Source organism: Perognathus longimembris, chromosome 1 (genome assembly GCF_023159225.1).
Source record: "Perognathus longimembris pacificus isolate PPM17 chromosome 1, ASM2315922v1, whole genome shotgun sequence".
Classification (NCBI taxonomy): domain Eukaryota; kingdom Metazoa; phylum Chordata; class Mammalia; order Rodentia; family Heteromyidae; genus Perognathus; species Perognathus longimembris.
Genome location: NC_063161.1, coordinates 64,086,335 through 64,107,820, shown reverse-complemented (window position 1 = coordinate 64,107,820; position 21,486 = coordinate 64,086,335). Strand labels below are relative to the sequence as shown.

The 21,486-nt window shown below is 41.8% G+C and overlaps 1 pseudogene; it reads left to right on the top strand.

The window, feature by feature from the left end:
- The first annotated feature begins 5,549 nt into the window (after window positions 1-5,549).
- On the top strand, window positions 5,550-6,126 carry LOC125366167 (annotated as a pseudogene).
- The last annotated feature ends 15,360 nt before the right edge of the window (window positions 6,127-21,486 follow it).

The following is a 21,486-nucleotide window of genomic DNA, read 5'->3' as shown; positions in this document are numbered from 1 at the left end:
TCAAAGCAGATGTTAAACAAATATTGGTACCCTTGGAAGCTAGTACCAGCCCATCACAGGCAGGCAGGCAGGCAGAGTTTAGAGAGAGGCAGAGAGAGAGAGAAAGAGAGTGAGAGAGAGAGAGAGAAAGAGAACTCCACCTGCCCGAGCGCTCATAGACGTTATGTAAATTATGTAAGTCCTGTAAAATATTTCAAATTTATAAGATTGGGCTCAAACTTGAGCAGCTTTCCTGAAGCATTTTAGACTGTTCCCCACTTGATGAGTGACCAGCGGAGCTGAACTAGAGATCAGTTGACTCCAAACACCCACAATTGCTGATTCCCTTGACCTAGCCCAGTGGCTTAAGGTCGACGGCCCAGTGGCCTTCCCTGGGAGTGGGGCTCAGAACTGAGCCAAGATTTATGGTGGCCCAGTGGCCTTATGAAAAATCCGATCCAAGCCCCCGGTAATGGTCACTCACCCTGGTTGGAGGTTCAAACTTGTCGTTGTCGTGGTGGATGGAATTAGAGTGCTTGGTCAGGAGAAGTTACCTCGGTGGTCCTCTGGGTGGGCTTAGGACAGCAGAATAGGTCCCGGGGACAGCTTGGACCCCCAGAAATGGGGGAGCAAATCCACCGGGAAGCCTATCCTGGGTTTGGCACTAATGAAAGCATAGGTCTCAGCCATCCCAGAGGACCATGCGGAGATAATCACAGGCAGGAGAAGGTGGTTCATAAGGAGGTTTATTACTGGGGCCATAGTTCCCACGGGAGAGGTAGCTACATGGCTTCTGCACCTTATCCAGGTGGCAGCTTCTCTCTCTGGGGGTAAAGGGGAAGTAGTTAGGTAGTGAGTAGAAGTGGCTAATTAGGTATGGGTGGATCTGGGGGCTAGTGGGAGGAGCTGAGGACCTGAGGCTAGGGAAATGCTAAGAGTACTGAGGAATCAAACCCAGGGCTTCATGGATATGAGGTAAGTACTCTACCAGTAGGCCATATTCCCAGCCTCACATGTTATTTTTATTGTAATCATTACAACACCTTGAAAGCTCAATGGTAGGTTCTTTTCGACAGATAAGAAAATTGTGACATTAAAAATTTCCTCATTTTCCCAGGATGATGGATGTAGCCATAGAAAAGACAGAGTCAGCATGTGAGCCCAGGTGCATTCTAACCTCTGGGTTGTCATTTATGGTGGGTGGAGATGTGTATACTCGTCCTGGAGCTTGAACTGAGGGCCTGGCACTGTACCTGAGCCTTTTGTGCTCAAGGCTAGCACTCTACCACTTGAGCCACAGCTCCTTTTCTGAAGTTTTTGTTTTTTTTGGTGTTTTGTTTTTGTTTTTTGATAGCTAATTGGAGAGAAAAGTCTCATGGACTTTCCTGTCGGGGATGGCTTTGAATCTCAGCCTCCTGAGTATTTAGAATTACAGATGAGAGCCACCCAGGGGCATCCAGCAGGTAGACTGAGTTTTATTGTTCTTTAAGGGGAAGAGTTGCTTGATAATGGCAATGCACAAAGGGAGTTCCTTGTAAACTTTACCCAGTGAGTTTTGTTGTGCCTTAATTCAGGTATTCAGATAGAAGCTTTTCATATGTTGAGAGCCCCAGAGAATTCTAAGAGAAAATGTTGGGGTGGGGGTAGGGGGGCGGAGATTGGACTTTATATAAAACAATCTTAAGAAATGTTGTAGCAATTCACTTCTAAATTATTTGCTTGTGGGGTAACAGTTATATTTGTGCTAGTATCCAGCCATTGGAAAAGCTTTGTGGGTTACTACATACACAGCAAGGACCTGTGATGTTTGAAAATATGAAGGCATTTGCTAATGCATGCTTTATGCATGCATCCTCCTTTAAAATAAGGGTCTTAAGCTATTGTCCCAAAGTTACATGTTTTATTGAGTGACATTAATTTCATTTACTTTTATTATTTTTTGTGCCAGTAATGGGACTTGAACACAGTTCCTTTCTCTCTCTTGGTTTCTTTGCTCAAGGCTTTACCATTTGAATCATACCTCTACTTGCAGCATTTTGCTGGTTAGTTGGAGATGAGAGTCTTGGGGATTTGTCTAGCTAGGCTGGCGCCAAATGATGAGCCTCAGATCTCAGAATTAGTAGCTAGGATTATAGGCATGAGCCACCAGCTCTGGACTTATTTTATTATTTATTAAAAAAAATATGTAACACACTTTACTAGAGGAAAATTACCATTGAAGGCAGAAATTCTGAACTTTCTAAATATATATTTTTAAATAAACACCATAATATATGTATGTATATACATATATATTTATTTCATTTTTATTTTTTTGCCAGTTCTGGGGCTTAGTACTCAGGGCCTCAGCACTGTCCCTGGCTTCTTTTTTTTTTTTTTTCTCAAGGCTAGCACTCTACCGCTTGAGCCACAGCACCCCTTCTGGCTTTTCCTATATATGTGGTGCTGAGGAATCAAACCCAGGGCTTCATGTATACTAGACTAGCACTCTACCACTAGGCCATATTCCCAGACCAACACCATAATATTTTAAAAGTATGAAATTAAAGGACTCTGGCATAAGAACTATTACTTCCAAATTGTTATCCTGCAGATGAAATGGGAAAGAATGTTTGTACATACAAGCCACTTGTTTGCCAGGCACTGGTGGCTCACATCTGCAATCCTAGCTACTTGGAAGGCTAAGATGTGAGGATCGCAGTTCCAAGCCAGTTCGGGCAGGAAAGTCTGTGAGACTCTTATCTCCAATTAACCACCAGAAAACCAGAAGTGATGCTGTGACTGAAAGTGGTAGAGCTAGTGCTGTAACCTTGAGTGAAAAGCATGGGGACAGTACCCAGGCCCTGAGTTCAAGTCCCATAACTGACAAAAAAAGCCACTTGTTTTTACATTACATAATTTAAAAAATTAGTGTCAGGCAGTGGGGAGAGCTGGAGCCCTGGCTTTTATTTCCATTTTTTCCCACCAATTACATCTTGGACAAATTGCCAAACTAGGGCTGGGAATATGGCCTAGTGGCAAGAGCGCTTGCCTTGTATACATGAAGCCCTGGGTTCGATTCCCCAGCACCACATATATAGAAAATGGCCAGAAGTGGTGCTGTGGCTCAAGTGGCAGAGCACTAGCCTTGAGCAAAAAGAAGCCTGGGACAGTCCTCAGGCCCTGAGTCCAAGCCCCAGGACTGGCAAAATAAGAAAAGAAAAAGAAAGAAAAAATTGCTAAACTAAGATGGTTGGATTTGCTGATCTAAGTATCTTGTGCTGTTCAAACATTTCATCTATCTGAATTCCCTAAATGCAAGATGAACAGCTTACAGAATATTTTCTCAAGCAATGGTAGCCTCATAATGGCTTTGAGTCACTGAAGGTTCACTTCTCTTGGAGTTACCTGATAAGATCCTTTCTTGGTGCAGGGTGAATAGATGAGGTAATGTCTTAATAGACCACACCTTGTCAGGTAGAAGCACTTTATCAGTGGAGCAGTGGGTTGACAGTACCTGTAGATGGCTGGGCACAGGTTCCAACATCATTTTATTATGCTGGATGAAGGATTTGTGAAAATCAACATTGTAGCATGCTGAGAATGAAAGACTTCACTATCTTCCCCCTAATCTACAAGAAGTGGCAGGTACCAAGGCAAGATCTATGCTATGCAGATAAAAGCTGTATCTAGCAAGAAATTGACAAGCCATGAGGGATAAAGCCCCTGTGATCTCATAGCTCCCATAACCTTCATGTACTTGCATGGCAAGTTTCTTTAAGGAATCCTTGAGACTTCTTACACTGAAGTACAAATGCTGGCATTTGAGTCATGGTTGGAGGTAATTGCTTTGTTGCCCACACAACTGGAAGTGTTCTTTAATGTAACAATAGGATGATCTTAAGAAAATTAACATCATATTTTTGGGCACTTTCCCCTCTCCCTGGCCATCTCTTTTACCTGTATTATTTTTTAAACCAAGAAGCACACGTAGCTGGGTGCTGGTAGCTCACACCTATAGTCCTGGTTACTCAGGAGGCTGAGATCTGAGAAAAGCAGTTTGAAGTCAACCTGGGCAGGAAAGTCCATGACACTATCACCAATTAAGCACCAAAAAAAAGCCAAAAATGGAGATGTGGCTCAAGTGGTAGAGTGCTAGCCATGAGCAGAAAAGCTCTGGAATAGTGCCCAGGCCCTAAATTCAAGCCCCAGCCCCAAGACTGCTACCCCCTCCAAAAAGTATTTGTAAACAGATTACAGGTATGCTAATATCTTTGCTAAGCTCTTGCTCAAACTTCAGCTTTCTTGCTTTGAAGTTGTACACCAATTTCTCTCCATTTTGAAAATTTGAACATTTAATTTTTAGTTTATAACTCTAGACAGGAGGTCATTGTTTATAGTATTGAGCCCAATTATACTGTGGGTTTTTTCCCTCTAGTATTGAGAGACAAAAATAAATTAAGTGGCTACTGCTTTCAATTGGGTAACAAAGAGAGAAAATAGGGCTGGGAATGTGGCTTAGTGGTAGAGTGCTTGCCAAACATGCACAAAGCCCTGGGTTCAATTCCTCAGCACCACATTAACAGAAAAAGCCAGAAGTAGTGCTGTGGATCAAGAGGTATAGTGCTAGCCTTGAGCCCAAAGAAGCCAGGGACAGTGTTCAGGCCCAGATTTCACGGCCCAGGAATGGAAAAAAAAAAAAGGAGGAGGAAGAGGAAGAGGAAAGAAGGAGGAAGAGGAGGAGGAGAAGGAGGAAAGAGAAAGGAAGGAAGGAAGGAAGGAAGGAAAGGAGGGAGGGAGGGAGGGGGAGGAGGAGGAGGAGGAGGAGGAGGAGGAGGAGGAGGAGGAGGAGGAGGAGGAGGAGAAGAAGAAGAAGAAGAAGAAGAAGAAGAAGAAGAAGAAGAAGAAGAAGAAGAAGAAGAAGAAGAAGTAATTACTCTTGAGATTCTATCTGTAGATCTAAAACATACTTCAGTTCAACAAACATGTTCCTACTGCTATTCTATTGATTGTATAACATTACCAAAAAAATAAAAAGCCAGCTGCCTGTGGCTTAAGCCTTTAATCTTAGCTACTTAGGAGGCTAAGATCTGAGGATAACAGTTCATAGACAGCCTAGGCAGGAAAATCCCTGACTCTTACCTCCAATTAACCAGCAAAGGGTAGAAGTGGAGCCGTGGTTCAAGTGGTGGAGTGCCAGTCTTGAGCAAATTAATTTGAGGGTAATGCTAAAGCTTCTGAGCCACGTCTTCTTTTTTTTTTTTTTTTTGTGGCCAGTCCTGGGCCTTGGACTCAGGGCCTGAGCACTGTCCCTGGCTTCCTTTTTGCTCAAGGCTAGCACTCTGCCACTTGAGCCACAGCGCCACTTCTGGCCGTTTTCTGTATATGTGGTGCTGGGGAATCGAACCCAGGGCCTTATGTATACGAGGCAAGCTCTCTTACCACTAGGCCATATCCCCAGCCCCCCTGAGCCACGTCTTCTGAGTGCCTTGAGCTAGGTGCATTTGGCTCCTACCTGTAATCCTAGCGACTTGAGATTCTGAGAATGGAATGGTTCAAGACCAGCGTGGGGTTTTTCCTGTAAGTGGCCTGAGGTGACCTGTGAAAATGGTTCGCTACTCTCTAGACCCAGAATAACCCACAAAATCACAAGGTTCGAATCTTCGTGTTCACCTTACGAACACCAGAGAAACATCCCAGGCCATCAAGGGTATGCATATCTGAAAAGCTACCAAATACCTGAAAGATGTCAATTTAAAGAAGCAATGTGTGCCCTTCCAATGTTACAATGGTGGAGTTGGCAGGTGTGCCCAGGCCAAACAGTGGGGCTGGACACAGGGTCGGTGGCCCAAAATGAGTCCTGAATTTCTGCTGCACATGCTTAAGAATGCAGAGAATAATGCTGAACTGAAGGGTTTAGATGTAGTCTCCCTGGTCATTGAACACATCCAGGTAAACAAAGCACCCAAGATGCGCCGCTGAACTTACAGAGCCCATGGATTAACCCATACATGAGCTCCCCCTGCCACATTGAGATGATCCTTACTGAAAAGGAGCAGATTGTTCCTAGACAAGAAGAGGAAGTTGCACAGAAGAAAAAGGTATCCCAGAAGAAACTGAAGAAACAAAAACTTATGGCACTGGAATAAGTTTAGCATAAAATTGCAAATAAATGAATATTACCATTAAAAAAAAAAGACCAGTCTGGGGACAAAGTGTCTCTTTTTGACCAATATTGGAACTTGGTGGCCCATATCTGTCATTGTAGCTTCTGGGAAGCACAAATAAGCAGACGGCAGTCCAGGTGCATCCTGGGGAAAGGCATCAAGACACTACCTTGAAAACAACCAGTGCAAAAACAAGGACTAAGATGTGTGGCTTAGTATCAGAGTACCGGTCTATTAAGTTCAAGGCCCTGGGTTCAAACCCTAGTACTGAAAAAAACTGAGATATGTCTTAAGTAAACCCCAGTACTGAAAAAACTGAGATATCTCATCAGTAAATAAACATTTCTGATAAGAGGCTAAGGACATCGGAGGAATGCTGACTGAAGGAGGAGGCTGCAGCAAAGGCTCCTTCAGTTGACAATCCTGAAAGGCTGAACAGCAAGATTGCCAACAGTGGTGCAAGAGATCTGAGAAACTTGTTCCATGTGAACTCAGTAGAACAAAGCATAGCATCCACAACAAGCTTTCCTATTAATTCTATTTTTGCTATATCTTAGATATTTCTTTGTCTGTTTCTGTTTTTTTCTCTGTCTCTGTCTCTATCTCTCTCTCTGTCTCTCAGTGCCAGAACTGAGACTTCAACTCAAGGTCTTATACTCTTCTTTTCCACTCAAGGCTGGTGCTCTACCACCTGAGCCACACTTCTTCTTGTAGCTTTATGTTGATTAATTGGGGATAAGAATTTCACAGACTTTGAACCTTGACCTTCAGATCTCAGCCTCCTGCATGACTGGATTTATTGATTAATAATTTCTCTTGATATTACCACTCATGTTATCATTTTGCCTCTGTGTACATGCTACTTATTATTTAAACTGCATATATCATGTGTTTATGATCAGTGTTTAAACCTTACACTTGAGAGTTTCATTCATACCATTTATTTTCTTGTCTTTAATAATACAATGAAAGGGCTGGGAATGTGGCCTAGTGGTAGAGTGTTTGCCTAGCATGCTTGAAGCCCTGGATTTGATTTCTCCATACCATATAAATAGATAAAGCCATAAGTGGCACTGTGGCTCAAGTGGCCGATTGCTAGCTTTGAGTGCAAAGAGGCTCAGGGAAACGCCCAGGCCCTAAGTTCAAGCCCCAGGACTGGCAAAAAAAAAAATAGTACAATGAGATTTCCAAATAATTTGCATATTATAGTATTGGCAAAAATAATAACAACTTTGTTAAACCTGAAGGTTAATATGAAATCTTAAGAATCATCACAACTTGAAATTTTATTATGACCAGGAAATGGAGACAAGAGAGTTTTTCTTTGTTGCTGATTTTGTTTTCTTTTCATTTTGTTTGTTCATTTATCTGTCTTCAGAAAGATAAGGGGCCATAGAAATAGATGAACAAATGCAGCAGTAACACTTACAAGATACTAAGTGAAAAATGAACTATACAACTTATGGGTGGAGATTGGTGGGGAAAACTGGGAGAAAAGGAAGGAATGACATTGTCCAAAAATAAAGTACTCTTTACCACACTTATGAAACTGAAACCCCTCTCTGTACATCACCTTTATAATAACATCAAAAAATTATTATGTGATTTTTGCCCTACCAGGTCTTGAATCCCAAACCTAAGCTAAATATAAACACAAATATTAAGTGGGCTTTGAGTTTGAGTAAGTCTAAGTAGAGGGGGAAGTGAATCTATAGGCACACAATTACTATCACAGAGTAATAGAAGAGAGAATACTATCTTTAAGAAAATAGCAAGCTGGGTACCAGTGGCTCATACCTGTAATCCTATCTACTCAGAAGGCCAAAAGCTAAGTCAGATACTGCACACAAATCTGAAACCTTATCTCCAAAAAAATGGCACCAAAAAAACTGAAATTGGAGGTATGGTTCAAGAGGTAGTGCAACAAAAGCTAAACAAGGGCACAAGCCTTGAGTTCAAGCTTGAGTACTGCCCAAAAGAAAGGAAAATAGCAAAAACCTTCTGGGAGGAGCCACTGAAGCATTAGACTTATGGGTAGAAGCTTGCAAGATGTTTAGTTGAGAAGGTGTGGGGGAGAGGGAAGGATTAAAAACCAGAGCCTAGCACTAGTGGCTTGTGCGTAGCTACTCCCAGTTCTAAGCAAGCCCAGGCAACAAAGTCTCTGAGACTCCAATTCGCCAGCAAAAAGCCAGAGGTAGAGCTGTGATTCAACCTTCAGTGAAAAAATGCTAAGGCCCTGAGTTCAAGCCCCAATACTGGCACAAAAGAAAAAAATTCATGAAGGATGTAGAAAAATGAAAGAACATCACATGGAAAGGCGCAGGGAGCCCAGTTGGGGTAGGTTGGAGTGAGGGTTTCTAAGGGCTGGAAGATTAGGAAGGTAACACAACTTGCGTCCATTGTAGCACAGGCATCACAGTCTTTGTTAAGGATACTGAACTTTAGCCAGTAAAGAATTATAAAAGAAGCTTAGGTGTGGGTGTGACATTAACAAGATTTGTCTTCCCAGATACTATCCAGTTTGGGTCAGACAACTTAGATTCTGATCTTAGTTTCTACCTCAAGGCTTTGAGAAGCCACAGTTTCCTGCCAGGCTATTGAGTTCTGTTCAACAAGCACTCAACAACATCGGTATATAATCCTCTGCCAACACTCCTCCGCCTTCAAACGGACTCAGAGAAACACACTTTGTACTTTGAGATTATTCTACTCCAAGGTGGAAGTTTTCCCTCAGGTCTATGTACATACATTTCGGTTGTTCCTGTATGTGGCCAAGTTCTGTTCTTCCTATAAACACTTCTGAAATTGAATTTTTAAAATGTAGAAACTGGCTCACACCTGTAATCCTAGCTATTCAGGAGGCTGTTCTGAAGATCTTGATTCAAAGCCAGCCCAGGCAGGAAAGCTGTGAGACTCTTATCAACAATTAACCACCAGAAAATTGGAAGTGGAGTTGTGGCTCAAAGTGGTAGAGTTCTAGCATTGAGCAAAAAGCTCAGGGACAGCACCCAGGCCCAGAGTTCTAGCCCCACAACTGACCTGCATATATACATACATACATAAAAAATAGAATAGGGGTAGTGCTTAGTCTCTTCAGTGTTGCTTCTTTTAAACTTCTCTGACACTTTTTCAAATCCTTGATTAGGAGCGAGCTCAGAGGATTATGTAACAATAACTTGACTCTATTTTCCTTGACAAACTTGCATATGGAGAGAGAATGCATCTCTTGTTCACTTTGGTGTCCATTCATCTGCCTATGCCTCAATAATTGTTTCTGTCTCTCTTGGTTTCTATGGAGGTGCCAACAGATACAGGATTGCGCCTAACTATTGCTCCTAACCACCTGAATTAATCTGGAACTTGGATTAATACATATCAAAACTATGCAATATCAGTCATAATTTTAAAAAAACAAACACTGACATAGTTGTGTATATCTGTAATTGTGAGGTAAGAGCAGGAGAATCATGAGTTCAAGGCCAGAATGAGCTAACAAAATGAGTTTGATACCAAGGGAATATGTAGTGAGTCTCTCCCCCCCCCCCTCTCTCTCTCTCTCTCTCTCTCTCTCTCTCTCTCTCTTTCTCTCTTCTTTCCCTGTCTCTAAAAACAAAACAAACAAGTAAAAGAGAAAAATTTCTCTGGGAAAGGCCTTTAAACAAAGCTGAGTGAAGCACCTCTGGTTGAGAATCTTCTCGTATCCACAAACCACCCATGCAGTGGCAGGCTATGTCTTATTTTGATTGCTTATTTCTGCAGTTGAATCTTTAAATAAGAGTGCATGGCTCTATATTTGCTAAACCTTTAAAATTTCAGCATTTTTTACTTGTTTGAAAATGCTACCAAAGATGTTGAGTGGCTTGTTCAGTTGCATTTTCCTATATCAGTCATCTATGGTATAGGGATGAGTATTGGACTCTATCCATCTATCTGTCTGTCTGTCTGTCTGTTTGTTCGTCCCTTTGTCTATCTCTCTCTCTATCCATACATCTACCTGTCTTTCTGTCTATAATATATTTATCTATCATCCCTTATGAATCAATTACATATGTCTATACTCACTGGATGGGGGTTCCTACTTTTTTTTTTTTTTGGCCAGTCCTGGGCCTTGGACTCAGGGCCTGAGCACTGTCCCTGGCTTCTTCCTGCTCAAGGCTAGCACTCTGCCACTTGAGTCACAGAGCCGCTTCTGGCCGTTTTCTGTATATGTGGTGCTGGGGAATCGAACCTAGGGCCTCGTGTATCTGAGGCAGCCACTCTTGCCACTAGGCTATATCCCCAGCCCGGGGGTTCCTACTTTAAACATCCTTTGTGTAGCTGAACTTCTCAAATGTCCCACATTTGGCTTGCCCCCAACTCTTAGGTCTTATATCAAATGTACATTTTATCATCTTACTTGTATGTGTAATAATAGCTTGGACAGGACTAATAAGTCCACCCCCAAATAAAGTAATTTACCAGAAAATTTTTCTTTGGAGAGTCAGTGGTAGCTCTGAACAATCTCCAGTATAATTTTAAAAAAATAGAAATTGTTGGGTGCCAATGGCTCATGCCTGTAATCCTAGCTGCTTAGGAGTCTGAGATCAGAGGGTCTGGTTCAAAGCCAGCCCACGTAGAAAAATCCCTGAGACTCTTACATTTAATTAACTATCAAAAAGCAGGAAGTGGAGCTGTGGCTCAAGTGGGAGAGCTAGAACTGGTGCACACACAAAACAATAGAAATCATATAGCTCACTGACCCCATTTCACACTATGCTGATTTTCTATAACAATTTAGAAAATAGTTTACATTGCTTAGGTTTTAGGCTTTTTTTGTTTGTTTGTTTGTTTGTTTTGTTGCTGGTTCTGGGGCTTCAATTCAGGACTAAGGCACTGTCCCTGAGCTTTTTTTTTTTTTTGCTAAAGGCCCACCACCTGAGCATTCTGGCATTTTACTGGCTATTTGTAGTCTCATGGAATTTCCTGCCCAGGCTAGATTTGAATTGAGATCCTAAGATCTCAGCCTCTTAAGTAGCTAGGATTACAGGTGTGAGCCACCAGCACCCAGTTAGTTGTGCATTTTTATGCATAGTTCCTTCAAGTTCCATTTTTCTCACTATATGTGTGTTGTTAATTGCACAGAAAAACTTGTCAGAAATGACAGCACTAACTTCTTAAAGCTTAGTAAGGCAAAACGTCTTTATGAACCCTAAAAAACCTATAAGATAAATTATATAATTATATCTATTATTTCTGTATCTTTGGCCTCATATCCAAATCTCTGTAGCCAACACTATAGAAATGATGGCTAACTTGATTCTTATCACATATGTTATAGAATATGCTTGAGATAGAAAATAAGAAAGAGGTACAGGTCTAGAAACATGTTAAATTAGCTGAAGTCCAAATTATAGGCACTTTGTTCCTTTCTGACAAGGCCCTGGGTTTAATCTCCTCCCACTGAGTCTTTCCTTTGTTATGAATTACATGTATTCAGCTGTCACTCAGAGCTGGGGAAACACCACTTTTCATTGGTGCCTGGGAACCTCCGGAGCTTCAGGACAGAACAAAAGGGTAGTCTCCAAGTACAAAGGCTTAAAGGCCTGTTGTTACTGCCCCATCCTCAGGAAGCAACTGCTGCTCCAACAAGGACTAAACAAAAAAGGCTTGAAACTTGTGAGTGAATGGCTGGATGTATACAGAATTTCTGATGCTTAAACTTCATTTGCATTAGCTTTTCTCCCTTGTGGGATGTGCCAAAGCAATTTCTGTGTTCAGTTTTAAGTTAAAAGTGTTTAGACAAGCCAGGTAGCAGCAGCTCATCCCGGTAATCCTGTCTACTCAGGAGCCTAACACCTGAAGGGACACAGTTAGAAGCCAGCCAAGGCAACAAACACTGTGAGACTAAGAATCAGAGATTCTAGCCCAGCTTTTTAGCTGGTTAATTGGATCTGGGGGAGTTTTCTGCCTGGGCTAGCTTCAAACCTGGAGCTTCAGATCTCAGTCTTCTGAGTAGCTGGGATTATAGGTGTGAGCCTGTAAGCCGCCAGTACCAACAATTTTTGAATTTTTTTTTTCTTGGTGCTGGTCCTGGGCTTGAACTCAGGATCTGGGTGCTGCCCTAAAGCATTTTCCCCCTCTCTACTACTTGAGCCACAGTTCTGTGAGGTTTGGTGAAAGGAGAACACCACATGGTTCAGGCAGAGAAGAAGTTATTGAGGGAGTAGGGGGACGTGTACAGAGAGAAGGACAAAGAGAGGGACTATGGGTAAGTGAGATACAGAGAAAGGCAGGAGGTATGACCATAGCTGATGCAGAAGTGATGTCAGTGCCTGGGGAACCTCTCACTGTCAGAAGAAGGCGTGATGGGGTGGTTCAAGAAGTGACCTCAGCAGATGAGGAAGTGACCTCAGAGTCTGGGGTCCTTTGCTGACTCAGTCAGGTGATTATGGTTTCAGGCAGGTGATTTCCGGTAAGGCTAAGTGCTGTCTTTCATTAAGAGGAAGGGGGAGGGCTGTTCTCCCAGGCAGACCTAACAAGTTCCATTTCCAAATTTACAATTTTAATAATCACACAAGACTATATATATCCAGGCACTGGTGGCTCATACCATCTCCAATTAACTAGAAGAATGACTAGCGGGAAGCATGGCTCATATGGTAGAACACCAGCTGTGAGCAAGAATATGCCCTAAATTCAAGCTCAAATACCCAACTTTCCCCTTTTAAGAGGAAAGGGAAAGAAAAAAATTTAAATAAGTAAGTTACTAGCAAAGAAGCAGTATTTAAGAACAATGACTGTCATATATTATTGAAAGACATATGTTTAGATTAAGGAAAACAAAAGGTCACATTCACTCAAGGCTGGTGTTCTACTATTTAACCACAGGTCTACTTCCCACCTTTTGTTGGTTACTTGGAAATAAGAATCCTGGGGATTTGGGAATGTGTGTTAGTGGTAGAGTGCTTGCTTATCATGTATGAAGCCCTGGGTTCAATTCCTTAGTACAGAAAAAGCCAGAAGTGGCACTGTGAGTCAAGTGGTAGAGTGCTAGCCTTGATCAAAAGCAGCTCAGGGACAGTGTCCCAGGTCCTAAGGAAAAGCCTCACTGGCAAAAAAAAAAAAAAAAAGCTTCTTTAGGGCTGGGAATATGGCTTAGTGGTAAAGTGCTCAGCTCGTATAGATGAAGCCCTGGGTTCGATTCCTCTGCACCACATATATAGAAAAAGCCAGAAGTGGTATTGTGGCTCAAGTGGTAGAGTGCTAGCCTTGAGCAAAAAGAAGCCAAGGACAGTGCTCAGGCCCTGAGTATAAGCCCCAGGACTGGCAAAACAAAACAAAGTATCTTGGGGATTTATCTGATTTGGCTGGTTTTGAACTAGGACTCTCCAATACTTGAGCAGCTAGGATTACAAGCCTGAGTCACCAGTACCTGGCCCACACATTAAATTTAAGCCACAGGAAAAAAGTGTAAAAAGGAAAAGAAAGTGGGCTATAGGCCAAGAGTTGAGTTTGAAAATTCAGAAGCTTCCCTCACACGAGCTACAAAGAAGTTTAAGATACAGTTATCTGGACTTCCGGGAAGACAGCAGAGGAGCTGCAGTGCACTAGCTCAGGTCCCTCCAGTATCGCAGTTTTCTCACCCCATAGAAACTTTTACTACTAGAAAGACAACCAGCGTAAGTTGTAATAGTACAGGGATTCTGGCCAGGAAGGAAAAATCGACTTTGCTCATCTGAAAACACAGATTCGAGCTCTGGGCAGTATCCCACCGCCACACCAGTGCCAGCGCCGGGCACAGCACCCGGCACAGAAACCCGCACTCCACGCAGGTAAAGCACACAGCGGAGACCAGGCGGCGGCTGAGCATGGACGACCTGAAATTGCAGAGAAAGCATGAGTACCCCATGAAAGATATTCTCACTCGTGCCCACAGAGCAGCTTCGGCAAGGCAGCCCTTCCCCCACCGCCAGAGCAAAGCACCATCTTTGCCACTGGCATAGGGTCAGACCAGATTGGAACTAAAGCGGGCCTGGGAAAAGTGAGGTCAAAGTAGCCATCTTTGAAAAGGGCAAGAGGGACCGAACAGTGAGAGCCACCTCTGCCCAGGAGAACGCCCCCTGCCCAGGCGGGAGGTGTGCCCAGGCCCGCGGCTGAACCAGAGGTGCCCCACCCTGCCCACCAGAACTTCTAAATTTAACGTGAAAACAGCCAGCAGCTCCCAGCATCATGGAAACCCCAGATGGTGGAATGAATAGATCTTGAGACAGTTAAAAGGTCCCGTCACAGAGGAAGCCCAATTCCCAGCCCGAAACGAAGCTGCTTTCCATAGCCACCTCCGCCAAGGAGGCCGGCCTGCCCAGGAGTCAGAAGCCTCACACAGGCAAGCAACTCTCAGCCAGGTAAAACAGGCCAGAGGCACCCCGCCCTGCTCAGTCCACAGCCTATTCAAACCCAGGCGTTAAAGGCCACGGCCCCACAGCAGACAGAGGAGCAAACTGAAATCTGCCAAACCCAGACAATCAGGAATATAGACTGCAGACCATCACAAGGAAACCAGAGACTGGGGAAAGACCACCCAAACAAGGAGGACTCCATTTTTTTTTCTTTTCTTCTTTTTCTTTTCAACATTTTTTAAACTTTTTTTTTTTTGGGGGGGGGGGGGCCAGTCCTGGGCCTTGGACTCCGGGCCTGAGCACTGTCCCTGGCTTCTTCCCGCTCAAGGCTAGCACTCCGCAACTTGAGCCACAGCGCCGCTTCTGGCCGTTTTCTGTATATGTGGTGCTGGGGAATCAAACCTAGGGCCTCGTGTATCCGAGGCAGGCACTCTTGCCACTAGGCTATATCCCCAGCCCCAACATTTTTTAAACTTTAAAAAAAGAAAAAAAAAATTTTTTCAATTCGGAAACGTCGTCGGTTTTTTTTTTTTTTCCATGTTTTCTATTTTTACCTGTTTGTTTTATCAAGTTTTTTTCTTTTCTGTTTGTTTGGGTTGTTCCTTTTCTGATTTTTTCCTTTTTATTTTATTTTATTTTTTAAATAATTTTTCTCTGTTGTGTGCATCCGTCCCCCTCTTTTTTTTACTTTATTTCTCTCTTTGCATTCTCTTTCTTTAAAACTTACTTTCCTATGAAGAACACCTCCACTCTTTTCTACTAACTCTCCATTATCTATCATTGCAACCCTGTTCTCTCTACTGATTCTACTCTTCTCCACATTTCCACATCACTGAAACTAAACCAAAATCACCACCTCCCATCCCCAAAACATTTTACTCTATTCTCTTTACTACCTCCAACTTACCCTCCTGACTTACTTCCTGGACATCCAGTCTCCAATGACTCCTGGTTATTGGATAGAGGGTACCCCAGCTTAATCCGAGTGAATCAAAGGGGTTCATAAAGAAAGCCAGTCCTAAAGGAACTTAATATAAACAAGAATTGCATATAGGATTGTAACAGTAAATAAGTAACTACTGAATACAGGGCCCAGGATCAGTTGTTATATTGAAATTGTATTCTTTAGGAACAACAAATCTAATTTTATAGACAGGCATACAGAGTATCTGTACATAATTGTGAACTTGTAAGATTTACACAACAGTGCTTGGTAAGGGCTGCTTTGGGTCTTAAACGGTGCTCACAGGTGCTGGTAGACTGGCATCCCCAATTCAAATGGGCAGAAGAAACACAAGAAAGATGGTAAACAATGAAGTCTTATCCCCCACTCAAAACAAGCAGGAAGCAGAGCAGTCAATCAAAGACATAGAAGAGAACCCCCAAAAAGCTCTACAAAGTCTACTGATAAACATGATAAATGAAAAGTTTGAATCTCTTCAGTCAATTATTCTAGAGCGTGAGGAGGCAAACCAAAAATTAATGGAGAATTTCATGGCATCCACAAATAGAAAGATAAATGAACTTCAAGAGTCAAATGAAAAGATACCTAACCAGCGTAAAGATTTGAGAGACAACTCTCAAAACCAAAGTAATGAAGTTAATGAAGTAAAGAAGTCCATACAAGACCTAAGAAATGACATGGAAATTATCAGGAAAGACCAGTCAGAAGCAAAAGAGATTCGAAATCAAGTAGCTAGCCTACAGTCCTGACTAACTGAAGCAGAGGATCGATTTCAGGAGCTGAAGATTCCTTAGATTCTATGGAGAAAGATAAAAAATCAATACAAATCCAGTCCAATCAACAAAACAGATCACTACAGGAGATTCAAGACATGATCAGGAAGCAGAATTTAAGGATAATAGGTATTGAGGAAAACTTGGAGAAAGAGGTTATTAGGATAGGCAACCTATTTAACAGAATATTAGCTGAAAACATCCCAAATATGAAGAAGAAAAGGCCTATACAGATACAAGAAGCATTTAGAACTCCAAATCGACCAGACCAGAATAGGATATCCCACCGACACATTGTGATCAAAACAGGTTCAGTAAAGTGAAAGGAAAAAATACTCAAAGCTGTTAGGGCAAAGAAAACAATCACATATAAAGGAAAAACAATCAGATTTACCCCAGACTTCTCAGCAGAGACCATGAAAGCAAAGAGAGCCTGGAATGAAGTATACCAAACTCTAAATAAAAATAACTACCAACGAAGAATTCTGTACCCAGCCAAACTCTCCTTCATAGCTGAAGGTCAAATAAAAGTCTTCCACAATAAGGAAAAACTGAAACAATATATCTCCACCAAACCAGCTTTACAGAAAGTCTTCAAAGATGTACTATACAGGGATAATAATCAAGATCCCAATACAGACAGAGAAATGAACCCTAATTAGTAAACATCAGATCAAGAAATGGGAAGATCCAGCTTTAAACAAGATAGTGATAATGAAAGGAACAAACAATCATCTCTCAATCCTAACTCTCAACATTAATGGTCTTAATTCTCCAATCAAACGACATAGGCTCATAACTTGGATCAAAAATCAAGATCCATCTTTCTGCAGCCTCCAAGAGACACATCTATCCAGCAAAAGTAAACATCTTCTAAAAGTGAAAGGCTGGAAACAAATCTATCAAGCAAATGGCCCCCATAAGCAGGCTGGAGTTGCAATCCTAGTATCAGACAAAATCGATGTCAAATTAAAAAAAGGTAAGAAGAGACAAAGAAGGTTACTACATACTAGTAAAGGGATCTCTCCTACAGGAAAATATAACCAATCTAAATATCTACACACCAAAAGCAGGAGCACCCAACTTCATCAAACAAACACTACTGGCTCTAAAAACACTCATAGACCCAAACACATTGATAGTTGGGCACTTTAACACTCCACTATCACCTCTGGACAGATCAACACGCCAAAAACTGAACAAAGAAACCACAGAACTAAACAACTGCATAGACCAACTAGACTTAATCGACATCTACAGAATATTCCACCCAGCAAGGACAGAATACACATTCTTTTCGGCAGCACATGGAACATTCTCCAAAATAGATCACAGCTTAGGGCACAAAGAAAATCTGTACAATTCAGAAGTTTCAAAACCATTCCCTGCATTCTCTCAGACCACAATGGAATAAAATTAGAGCTCAACTCAAACAGCCACCACAGAAATTGCTACAATTCATGGAGACTAAACAACACACTGCTGAACCATCAGAGGGTCATTGAAGAAATTAAAACAGAAATTCAAATGTTTATGAAATTCAACCAAGTTGAGGACACAAAGTACCAGCTCCTTTGGGACACAGCAAAGGCAGTCCTCAGAGGAAAATTTATATCTCTGAGTGCATACATTAACAAACTGGAGAAACAGCAGCTCAATAATTTAAGGAAGCACCTTAATTTCCTTGAGAGAGAACAAGCAGCCAAACCCCAAATCAATAGACAGAAGCAAATAATTAAAATCAAATCAGAATTAAATCAATTAGAGACGGAAAAACCATCAAAAGAATCAACAAAACAAAGAGTTGGTTCTTTGAAAAAATCAACAAGATAGACAGACCCCTGGCAAACCTGACCAAAAAACAAAGGCAGCACACTCAAATAAACAAGATAAGAGATAAAACAGGTAATATCACCACAGAAATAACCGAAATTCAGAAAATAATAAGGGACTATTTTGCAAACCTTTATACCAACAAATTCGAGGACTTGGAAGAAATGGATGATTTCCTAGAAAAAATTCATATCCCCAAACTCAACCATGAAGATTTAAACCTTCTAAACAGACCCATATCCAGTATTGAAATAGAAATGGCAAAAAATGATCTCCCATCCAAGAAAAGCCCAGGTCCAGACGGATTCACTGCAGAATTCTACAAGGCTTTCAAAACAGAACTCACACCAATATTTCTCAAACTCTTCAATGAAATTGAAAGAGAACATTCACTACCAGACTCATTCTATGAAGCCAGTATAACCCTCATCCCAAAACCAGGCAGGGACTCATCCCGGAAAGAGGTCTATAGACCGATCTCCCTCATGAACATAGACGCAAAAATTCTCAACAAAATTCTGGCCAACCGACTTCAACAGGTCATCAAAAAAATAATACACCACGATCAAACTGGATTCATCCCAGGGATGCAAAGTTGGTTTATATACGCAAGTCAATTAATGTAATCCACCACATCAACCAGAGCAAGCTAAAGAACCACATGGTTTTATCTCTGGATACGGAAAAAGGATTTGATAAAATCCAGCACCTATTTATGCTAAAAGCCCTGGAAAAACTGGGATTCCAGGGAACATTCCTGAATATAATCAAGGCAGTTTATGACAAACCAACAGCAAGCATAACTCTAAGTGGTGAAAAACTAAAGCCATTCCCTTTAAAATCAGGAACAAGGCAGGGATGTCCACTCGCTCCCCTGCTCTTCAACATAGTACTAGAATTCCTAGCCAGACAATCAGGCAAGAAGAAAATATAAAGGGGATCCAAGTAGGAAAAGATGAAGTTAAACTTTCTCTCTTCGCAGATGACATGATCCTATACCTAAAGAATCCCATAGACTCTACCCCCAAGCTACTAGAGCTGATCCAAAACTTTGGCAAAGTTGCAGGATATAAAATAAAACTTCAAAAATCAACGGCCTTTCTCTATGCTAATGACCCAAAGACCGAGGCTGATATCAGGAAAGCATCTCCCTTTGCAATAGCCCCCCAAAACATAAAATACCTAGGAATAACCTTAACCAAAGAAGTGAAAGACCTCTTTGAGGAGAACTTTAAAACCTTGACAAACGAAATTAAGTCAGAACTAAGGAAATGGAAAAACATCCCATGCTCCTGGATTGGGAGGATTAATATAATCAAAATGGCAATATTGCCAAAGGCTATCTATAAATTCAATGCAATACCCATTAATATCCCAACACCATTTTTTGATGAAATAGAGGAAGCAATCCAGAAATTCATATGGAATAATAAAAGACCTAGAATAGCAAAAACAATCCTAAGCAGAAAGAACAGTGCTGGAGGAATTACAATACCCAACTTCAAGTTGTATTATAAAGCTACAGTAATAAAAACAGCTTGGTATTGGCACCGGAAAAGGCCTGAAGACCAATGGAACAGAATTGAAGACCCAGAATTAAACCCACAGAACTATGCCTACTTAATCTTTGATAAAGGGGCTAAAACATAGTTTGGAAAGATAGCCTCTTTAACAAATTGTGCTGGCAAAACTGGCTCAACACATGCAACAAACTGAAACTAGATCCTTATATATCACCCTGCACCAAAATCAATTCCAAATGGATTAAAGACCTCAAAATCAAAACAGACACCCTGAAAACATTAAAGGAAGGAGTAGGAGAAACACTTGGGCTCCTTGGCGCAGGACGGAACTTCCTTAACAAAGACCCAGAAAGGCTACAAAGCAAAGAAAGGTTGGACAAATGGGACTGCATCAAACTGCAGAGCTTCTGCACAGCAAAGGACATAGCTCGCAAGATAAACAGAAAGCTCACAGACTGGGAGAAGATCTTTACCGGCCATTCAACGGACAAAGGCCTCATATCTAAAATATATGCAGAACTAAAAAAATTACCTTCCTCCAAAACAAAACCGCAAAGAACCAATAGCCCACTCATCAAGTGGGCTAAAGACTTACAAAGAGACTTCTCTGATGAGGAAATGAAAAGGCCAAGAGACATATGAAAAAGTGCTCTACATCATTGGCCATAAAAGAAATGCAAATCAAAACAACATTGAGATTCCATCTCACCCCAGTAAGAATATCATATATCAAGAAAACAATAACAGATGTTGGAGGGCATGTGGCCAAAAGGGAACCCTACTTCATTGTTGGTGGGAATGTAAACTGGTTCAGCCACTCTGGCAAGCAGTATGGAGATTCCTCAGAAGGGTAAATGTAGAACTCCCCTATGACCCAGCAACCCCACTTTTGGGTATTTATCCGAAAAACCACAAACAAAATCACAGTAAAGCCACCAGCACAACAATGTTCATGGCAGCGCAATTTGTCATAGCGAGAATCTGGAACCAACCCAGATGCCCCTCCGTAGATGAATGGATCAGGAAAATGTGGTACATATACACAATGGAATTTTATGCCTCTATCAGAAAGAATGGCATTGCCCCATTTGTAAGGAAATGGAAGGACTTGGAAAAAATTATACTAAGTGAAGTGAGCCAGACCCAAAGAAACATGGACTCTATGGTCTCCCTTATTGGGAATAATTAGCACAGGTTTAGGCAAGTCACAGCAGAGGATCACATGAGCCCAATAGCTATACCCTTATGATCACATAAGATGATGCTAAGTGAAATGAACTCCATGTTATGGAAATGATTGTTATATCACAGTTGTAACTACTTTCAACATCCCATGTGTATCTGTAGCTTCTACTAATGATGATGTTCTTGTATCACCTTCTTGTGATTGTATCTACACTATCTCTGTAATCTTATCTGAGTATATTGGTGTTTTTTTTTGGCCAGTCCTGGGCCTTGGACTCAGGGCCTGAGCACTGTCCCTGGCTTCCTTTTGCTCAAGGCTAGCACTTTGCCACTTGAGCCACAGTGCCACTTCTGGCCGTTTTCTGTATATGTGGTGCTGGGGAATCAAACCCAGGGTCTCGTGTATACAAGGCAAGCTCTCTTGCCACTAGGCCATATCCCCAGCCCCAATCTGAGTATATTGGAAACCGTGTATACTGATATTAGAACTAGGAAGTTGAAAGGGAATACCAGAATTGAGAGATACAGTGTAAAAAAAGAGAAACAACTACAAAAGCAATACTTGCAAAACTGTTTGGTGTAAGTGAACTGAACACCTCAGGGGGGGGGAAAGAGTAAGGGAGAGGGGGGAGGGGGGTATGAGGGACAAGGTAACAAACACTACAAGAAATGTATCCAATGCCTAACATATGAAACTGTAACCTCTCT